The following is a 9786-nucleotide window of genomic DNA, read 5'->3' on the forward strand; positions in this document are numbered from 1 at the left end:
CACCTGACCCAGAAAGCAGGACAGGTGTGGGAAGGCCTCAGAGCCTTGTGGCAGAGAATGAACGCTGGAACTGCATCCCCAAGGCTCAGGCAAAGCTATGGCAGTGCCAGTGCTTGGGGGATGAAAGGAGGGCACCTGTTTCAAGAAGGATTGTGCAAAGATAGGGCAGAATGAGAATGACAGGTCATCTATTGTATTGTAAGGGCTGGGAGAAAATGACAGTCACAGATAAGCAAAGCTGGCTTGGTGTCGAATTTCATCATTGTTAAATATAAGTAGATATTTGTGAACTGATATCTATGCAGGTTAACAAAACCAGTATAATTGGATTACAGCACACTACTTTAAAAATGACAAAACCTTGGAAATTTGCCCCAATCTATTTTCTTTGAAAAATCTGCAATTGAGTTTTTGTCTTTAAATCATGCTAAATACTTTTTTCATCTACATATACATTATAACATTATAATTATACCTTTTCATGAAGTAAGAGGATTGTAAGCATCCTACTCACCATGGTAAACTGTGGTCCAAATATTGAAGACTATAAGCATATGGAAGGAAGGGAGTACTCAGCACTATCATCTCTCGACAGGCATTAGGATCGTACCTCTTGGGAGCCAGTGGGACATCAATTTCCCTGTAGTTTTCCTAAGTGAAAATATAGTTTCATTTGGGTTTGGTTAGTAACAGTAGAGTACACAACTATCACAGCCTCTTACATGGCCCAAACCACCCTATGCATGGTTGTATTCAGGCCACATATGTATGCTTGTATTTGATGGAAGCCTGTTTGATTCCTACATACTGTGGAGAAGATAAACACTGCTTTCTTGAAATGGTAAGAAACAGTACAACCTAACAGTCATTTTTATTCTTAAACACCAGTCTGCTCACATTCCTATTTCAATGTCAACTTACTCATTAGTCAAGTAGAAAAGTTAACATGCCAGAATAGATAAATAACAGAGGGGCACTGGAGTAAAAAGCATGTTATACTTTAAGATGATCAAGCACTTCTATTTAAGCAGAAATAGAATTCTGCTCTTGGGTAGTTTGTTTTCAGCAAGGGGTGAGACATCATTGTAGAGGGTTAGGACGGCCTGATAGCTTGTTTTCTTTCTTAATAAGTTCCACTACCACGTTCCCCAGCTCCAGGCAAAACTGGGCTCTTAGTTATTTTTTATATATGTAATTAATTGCATCCAACACAAAAATAAAAATAAAAATCCCGCTTTTGGGATTCATAAACGTTGCCTTTCTAACTTGAAAAGATTATCATTTTTTGTTTTTTTAAAACAAAATTAAGAAAGTAATAGGATATATTTGAAGTCTAACGTATTTAGCACAATGATTCAAATGTCCTGGGAATTTCTGAAACCAGTTCTCACGAAAATCTATGTATATTCAAATGATCACAGCTATACCAGAGGGTAATATATAGCTTTTCAGGTAGACCCAGAATATATTATTAAATACCAGAAGGAATCAAAGAGCATCTATTTCAACACTCTTAGGTTATAAGTGAGGAAACTAAGGCCACAAAGGATATGTGACTTGCCTATAGGTCATAGTGGCTGAGACATAATGCAAGATAATTTTATAACCTAATCTTTAAGCCAGTGTTCTTTGCTATACACATATTAGCAGCAGTTTGAAAATATTGGTGATTAACAGTAATGTTTGGCATTACATTTACTCATTCCTCAGTTCCTTCTCAATTTTTTCAGAAAGGTCCAATGACACACACAGGCATTTTGCAAAGGGGAGACTGACATACACTGAAAAGAGAAGTCTTAAGTTATATTATGACAGCCATACCAAGTGTTGCCTTCTTTTGATGCCAATCTCTCCTAAATCAACTCCATTCCACTCACTCCCCCAGTGTTTGTACACATTATATTCTCTTCTAGTATATATCATTTTAGTGAATTAACTTCACATCTTCTCCCAGGGGCTTGAAACTTTCCAACGCTTTTCTTTACATACCTCACAGGACTCCATACGAGAAAGTAGAAGTATTAAATAATAAAAATAACTTGAAAAATATTATATACATCTCTTATTTCTAAAAGTATTGTTTGTAATATAAAACTTTTTAACCATCAGAGCAAAAATAAATAGCTAATATGATCATACCTCAAACTTAATTTGGGAAGGTTCCTTTTGGCAATAAGTAGAATACATCTGGTTATTGCTAGCTGATTTCATTGAATTTATTTCAAGAAATATATAAAATCCCATATGCAGGCAGTAGAGATATCAGTATCAGATACTCATCAGCATGCTATAATTTTCATAGAAAAGAAACTTCAGTTTTTATTGTAGGAAGTCAATTATATTTTATGAGTCCTTATGATACCAGTAAAACCTATAACTCCACCAAGAGAGTTCATATAACAAGATTGAGTAGAATCAATAAAGAAAAATTAATCTTGATAACCAAGGAAATGTAAAAGCCAGTCTTCTCAAATAGGAAAATGAATACATGAATTTATAATTTTACTTAGCAATTCAAAATGAAAGGTCAGATTGTGTCCCTGAGCTAGGAGGTAGGAATGACTATTGTTAGACAGTAATTTAATAAGTGAATGAATGGGCAACTCATCTCGTAGTCATGGTAACTCATTTCTCTATGACTCTGCTGAAAATAGATTTGCCTGAGAAAGTGAAATCTCTCATTTTACTCTCTGGATTTCATATAAGAGAAAATTGAGGCATAAATAAGCATTTGCTGTTAACGTTTGCAATATTTACTGTCAACAAAATGATACGTAGAATGTTAAGGTAATTGTGAACAAATGTTCACAATTTAATTAGATATTTGTTATGTATTGCATTTTTTTGAACACCCAAAATGTATATATTGCAACCCTAACCCACGGCAAAATGGTATTAGGAGGTGGGAATTTGGGAGGTAATTAGGGTTAGATGACGTCATGAGGGTGGAGCCTCCATGACGGGATTAGTGTCCCTATAAGAAGATAAAGAGACTTGGGTTCCCTTTTTCTGCCAGGGTAGCATGAATTCAGATGGCTGCCATGTACAAGCCAGAAATCAGGTCTTCACCAGACACCAGACCTGTGGCATCTTGATACTGGATTTCCCAGCCTCTAGAACTGTAAGAAATAAATATTTGTTGTTTAAGCCACCCAGTCTATAGTATTTTTATTATACAGTCTGAGCTGACTAAGATAATATTGTATACTCTGGTTAATATTTCAAAACAGTAAATAGGCATATATTAAATCAAACAGTATAAAATGTTCAAACAAGGATCTCAAACTATGTTTCTGAATCTGCTGGTATTAATAGAAAATTTGTATCAACATGTGTGTAAAACAAAGGCTTCTGATTAGATTTAAAAAGGCAAAAGATGAAAGGTAGATTTGAATACCCAGACAGGCTACATAGAAAAGGCAATAGACTCCCCATATTCTAATGGCATCTAAACATATACTACATTTTTAGGAGATTGAGTATTCTGTAATTTAAGAGTAGATATATGGAAGCTCAGGGAAAAAAATATATATATATACACACTGCCTCACTTAATATGCATATTAATACACACCCATCACTTAATGACAGGGATATTCTAAGAAATGCACCTTTAGGCGATTTCATCATTGTGAGACTATCGTAGAATGTACTTAACATAAACCTAAATGGTATAGCTTACTATTAATACATACGTAGGGTATATGGTCTAACTGATTGATCGTAGGCTACAAACCTTTAAGCATGTTATTGTACTAAATACTGTAGGCCATTGTAACACAAATTGCTAGGTAAGTGTAAATTTTCAGCTCCATGATAATCTTATGAGACCACGGTTATATATGCTGTCATTGACTGCAACATCATTTTGCAGTACATGACTGTGTGTTTTCCTTACTGGCAGTAAAGGAGAAAAGAGGTAAATGTTATAGCAATGCATGCAATTCTGAGGCTATGATGTTATTAGAGGGATGCTAAATGCTACTGCTGGAAACTAATTTACAATTCGTGATAGGAATAATGCTATGTAGTTACACTTCCATCCCCTTCTCTTTTAAGCAAATTTCAACAGAATGCTTGGTTGAACAAAGATTAAGTGAAAGGTCGGCTATTTCTTGGGGTGGTAGGGGAGATAAGGGGTTAAAAGAAGGATTTAAAAAAATCAAGCATATTAACAAATCTGTAAGCTCAAAGGAATATTCCACTCAAGAAGAAGAAATTTATGATGCAGAAGAGACAGTGAACCTGCAAGAAAACTACGAGTAAACCGTCTTTGCATAGAAGGGCCCCAGAACATCATGTTTATTTTATAGATCATAAAACTGAGATTAAAATGTTCTATAACTTTCTCATAGTCATTTACCTTAGTGTCATAAATAGACCTAAAACCTCACCACACCATCCTTATGTGAATGTGGTTTCTATCATACTAAGCAAATGTTTATTACTTTCCTAGTCCCTGAGACACTGTGATATCATGATCCTACTTCTGGGGCAACGAAACAAACTACATCCTGAAGCATTCTTTATTCCAACAGGGCCTGGTCTAATTACAAAACCCAACTGATTAGACTCCTGAAGGTAGAATATCATTGAACAGGAAATTTTCCCCATGTCTACTTCAACTTAAAAGGCTTCATCAAAATTAAAACTTCCTTAGACAGTTTCAATTTAAAATTGTCTGTAAAATCTGTAAAATAAACGTGACATTCTGGGTCCTTTCAATGCAAGGACGGTTTATTTACTCTCAGTTTTCTTGTAGCTTCCACTATTTCTTCTGCATCATAAGTTTCTCCTTATATAATTTAAAAATTGTAAATTATAGACAGGTTTAATCCATAAAGAAATTACAAGAGTTCTTAGTAAACTTGTTCTTTGTTTCTTCCCTAAAGGAAAAAGCATGATAATCTCATGAAATGAAACCAATTAAAGTCATTTAAAAATATGGTCTTTTCATGTTCAGGAAACCTTGGGAGAAGATATATGATCTTTTTAGAATATAAGGGAAAAATTATGCTAATAAATGAAGGCAAAGCAATAGCACATGTATTCAAATTTTTTATCAAACATCACTTTGGGAATAAAGCGAATAAAATATAAGATACCTTTTCTGTTTTCATGGAACTTAGAGGAAAGCTAACAAATCAGTCAAGAAATTAGAAAAGAAAATGCTGTGGAGACATTTAGTAGGGCACCTGACAGGACAGTAGCTAAACTTTATTACAGATCAGAAACACTGGGGCCTTTAAATAGTAGATAGTCCCCAAACTCATTGTTTGATTCATCAGGTCTTGGGTGAGGACAGTAAATTTTTATTTCTAACAACTTCCCAAATGATGCCAGTGTTCCTTGTCCATAGCCTGCACTTTGAGAACCACTTTTTTCAGGAAGCTTAAGAAGCTGTCCTTGTAGCTTAGGCTGATATGGGGAAGATGAGTAAAAAGTATGATTAAATACTTATTAATATCTACTAGGGACAAAGTAGCTAAAAATACAATCAATAAGTAAAACTTCTGTTTCTGCCCATGGGAGATTTCCACTTTTACCTGCAGTGAAATAACTAGTACCCAACAGGTGCTCCCAAGATTAAAAAATTGTAAAAGGGTCTAAAACATGTAAGAGATCTATTTTGAGAGCCCTCAGAGAGATGAGTCCAACAATGACCTTGACTTTTTGCCTGGGAGCACTTTTTTTATTGAGGTACAGGGATAGGGGATCTCAAGAAGTCCCAGAGGTCTCAATAAATTGAGAAACAGAAATCAGACTTCCATGTTGCCAAGTTGGCCAGAGTTTATTGGATGGGCTACCAGAAAGAAGAAAGCTACAGAGAAAATAAATCTTCACATGGTTCCTGTTAAGATTTGGGCCAATTATTAATATGCATATACATAGGATAAGACTAAGTGAGGTCTTCCAGAAAAGAGGTGCTGGAGAGCTATGGGCTGAGTGGAGATTCTAGAACTATACTAGGAGACATAGAAATTCTGACCAGACAGAATGGAGAAACCTTGCTTGAACATATATTTGGCACATAGGGCTTAAATAATAACTACTTTAAGAGCATCTTGTAAAAGCTTAAAAACAAGCCTCAAAAATATCAAACTGATCTACCAGGAAGTTAATTGCCTATGAGAACAAAAGTAAACTATGACAGGAAAAAAATTAGAAAAGTGATTTCCAGGGGTGAAGTTTATGGGAAGACTCCTCATGGAATATTGGCAAAGAGGAAATATTCAATATCTTGGTTGGTGTGTTGGTTGCACGGGCAAATGCATTTCTCAAAACTCAAATTGTACACTTAATATTTAACTATTTCAATCTATGTAAATTTTACCTTAGAAACAATGACAAAAACTAAAACCACAAATGTGATCAATGTGGCATTATATAGTAGAAAAAAACTTATCCTGTGATCTAAAAAAGCTGAAAATGAGTCCAACTCTACCAAGTGAACTTAGAAAATCATTTGAACTTCTCAGAACCTCAAACACCTATTTTTACAAATAAGACATTAACATGTACACTTCATTCGGTTAATCTTTAACAACCAACTACCTACTTCATGGGCTTATTTTAAAGTTCAAATGAGAATGTGAAAGTGATTTATAAATTATGAGACAGTATACAAATGTTATGATTTGTTACTGAGTCAAGTAACAGAAACCACCTCACAGGGAAAATGAAAACAAAACATGATATAGCAGGACTTCAAAACAGAGGGCTAGCTTATATGGCGGTGATTACTCCGCTTTCTTTACATGAAAGAATATTAAAGATCTTAGATGAGAGAGAATATTTAAAAAGGCAAAATACAAGAGAGCTTTTAGTTTATGATCACAGAAAAGACTCTTATTTGTGCAATTAAACTGGTTGCCAAGGGAAATAGCAAACCTAAAAGCCTTTAATATCAAAAGCCTAAAGATCAAGAATTTAAATGCCTGAAGTAAAACAGTTGACCCAGAATGAATCAAAAGGAAACATTCCAAACAAAAACTGGAGGTAAAATCATAATTAGAATAGATCAGTTCTAGTCTCACTCATTTTAAATGTATACCATATGTATAATAAAGTATGAAGTGTTCTACATAGGAATAATTGTTTTATTAAAAAATGTTTAAAGTTAGAAAATCTGTGGTTTAGATCTATAGCTCATAGAAGACAGAGAGTCCATTATAGCAGCAACTTCCTCTTAGCTCTGAACTTCAATTGGAATATCAATTTATACACCTAAAATGCAACAGACAAGCCTTACACCATTCTAAAAACATTTCAATAAATTCTTCAAAAGTTGGCCCACTGGAATCTAAATTAGATATGTCAAATAGTTACATCATTCAAATTAATTTAGGCAATTTTATTTTAATGAAGACTCTTTTCCTTTTGATTTCAAATTCTAAAAATACATTGAATAAGTTTGATAGGACATGAGGCAGTGGTGGAGACAGAATCAATTTCAGACTGGAGAGACTGGAATTATTGAGGTTCTGTTCTCTTCCCTAACCTTCCCTTGCTTTCTTCTTACAATAAATATTTCTAAAGTAAATGTAAATGATGAACTCTATGATTACATCTAACCAATGCTTAAATATTGTTTTCCAAAATGGTGGGAGTGCCAGTCATGGAACATCCTGTGAATTTAGAAAACCAGAACCACCTAATAAAGATTCCAACAGGAATATCAGCCAACCCGTTAGGTTAAAGTAAATGATTAGAAAATACCCAAAGTAGATGGGACAATGCTTCCAATGACTGTCTTGCAGAGCAAAGTGTTTTGGAGAATTCCATTTGAATATTAAATATCCTTGTGTTGGCCACATAGCATAACATAAAAAAAAAGTTGACAAATATAGTTCAAGTCAGCTTTCATGCATTTCCAGAATAACGATGAATATAGGTATGTTCAGACAATAAAGAAATGTATATAGGTTCTTCCTCCAAAACAAAAAAAAAAGGGCTGAAAACATCCTCATAGCATAAGAGGTCTGTTAGACTCACAGAATATTCCTTGAGGAATATTGTTTTGTCTTATGGGCTAATGAAGACCTACTCACATTGTGGGGTATCAACTATTGTGTTTGTTACAAATTTTCAATATCTAATTCATCAAGTTCATGGATAAAAGCAGGTAGAGAATGTATATACCCTTTATGATGGTGATAGTAGATGAAGAACATTTAGAAATTTCTAATGTTAATATTAGCATATACTATTTATGGGTGATCTATAACCCACCCACAGCCAACATGTTTTATTACTTCCTTACACTAGCCTTCTAGGAATATTTTCATGTCTTCATTTAAAGAAAGGAAATTGGCATTCAAGGTAAAGCTTGAGATGCTAACAGTAAAATTCAGAAAGTGCACTCAGTAGACGCCTTACGGCTATATAAACATGACCAGTGACTGTAATTTCATCAAGTGGAGCAAACATATTGTGGAACCCCTTAGTAAAGAAAAGGTGGGTTTCCAATAGCATCTTCTGTAGTGGTTCATCTCAAAATTGAAATGCGTGAAGGCTTGGAGGGCCGTCTATATGGCATAGAATTCTATTGCATTCACATGGACAAAATATCGGAGTTGTCCTTCTTAGCTGCAGCAATGGACATTGTGTCCTGTTTCAGTAACGTCTTTGTGGCCAGTCAGTTGGAGAGTGTAGTTTACGCATCGTGGAGTCGGGGTTCGGCTGACCTCAACTGCATGAAGGACCTCTCCCTGTAAGTGCAGACTGGAAGTACTTGATGAATCTGTGCTGTATGGATTTTCCTATTAAAACCAACCTAGTGTTATATAAGATTTACATAAAAGTTTCATACCAAGATGATTGCCTTACTTGAATAGGTTACTGTTAAATTCCTTTAAATGTTGGTATCTGCTATTGGTGGAAACAATGTAAATTCTACTTAAGTGTAAAACAAGGCAAGCCTCAGACCAGCTACAAATTATTTGGTTTGGATAACAACAACAACAACAAAAACCTAGAAATTGTCAGGAAGCTCAAGTTGTTAATGGGTGAAAACAACATCGAAACAAAGAAGATACCATAAAATAAAGAAAATAAAAAGGTGGAAAAAGCAGTTTGCAGTTATTAATGGAAAGCTGACAAACACAGGAACTGTCAAAATGTGCCCTCCATTTGACACACCTCTTTTTTCAGGCAGTGCCTATTTTGTGGTCGGTAGGAAGGATGTGAGGTACGTGCTAGAGAATGAAAAAACCAAAAGTTTATAGAGTGGACGCAGGACACATACAGCCCAGATGAGTATCTCTGGGATACTATCCAAAAGATCACCAAAGTCCTTGGCTCACTCTCCTCGAGCCATAAGTACGAGTTGTCTGACATGCACACAGTTGCCAGGTTTGTCGAGTGGCAGCACTTTGAGGGTGACGTTGCTGAAGGCGCCCCTACCGACCCTGCAGTAGGTAGGGGTCCACGGGTGGTTGGTGTGCATTTTTGGAGCTGGAGACTTGAACTGGATGCTTTGCAAGCACCACTTGTTTGCCAGTAAGTTTGCCATAGACGTTAACTGCTTTGCCATCCAGTGTTTGAATGAGCATCTGAGGCATAAAGCTTTGGAGACATTGTAACACTGATCATTATAAAACTGTGGGCAATTTTAGGAATAACAAGAAATAGGCACAACATGTTCCCTATGTGGTTCCTCTTCCTTGTCAATAAGCATCAGAAAAAGTGTGTGGGGTCCTCTTTGGCGCAGGAATTCTTAAGTCTTCACATCAGAGAAGTCTCATGGTTTCTGCAGAGCACAACTGGTTAGAAAGGTTATAGCAT

General features: G+C 35.4%; 1 pseudogene; it reads left to right on the forward strand.

Moving 5' to 3' along the window:
- The first annotated feature begins 8286 nt into the window (after window positions 1–8286).
- Window positions 8287–9584, forward strand: LOC105865278 (beta-1,3-galactosyl-O-glycosyl-glycoprotein beta-1,6-N-acetylglucosaminyltransferase-like; annotated as a pseudogene).
- Window positions 9585–9786: the final 202 nt, after the last annotated feature.

The sequence above is a fragment of the Microcebus murinus genome, chromosome 10 (assembly GCF_040939455.1).
Source record: "Microcebus murinus isolate Inina chromosome 10, M.murinus_Inina_mat1.0, whole genome shotgun sequence".
Taxonomy (NCBI): domain Eukaryota; kingdom Metazoa; phylum Chordata; class Mammalia; order Primates; family Cheirogaleidae; genus Microcebus; species Microcebus murinus.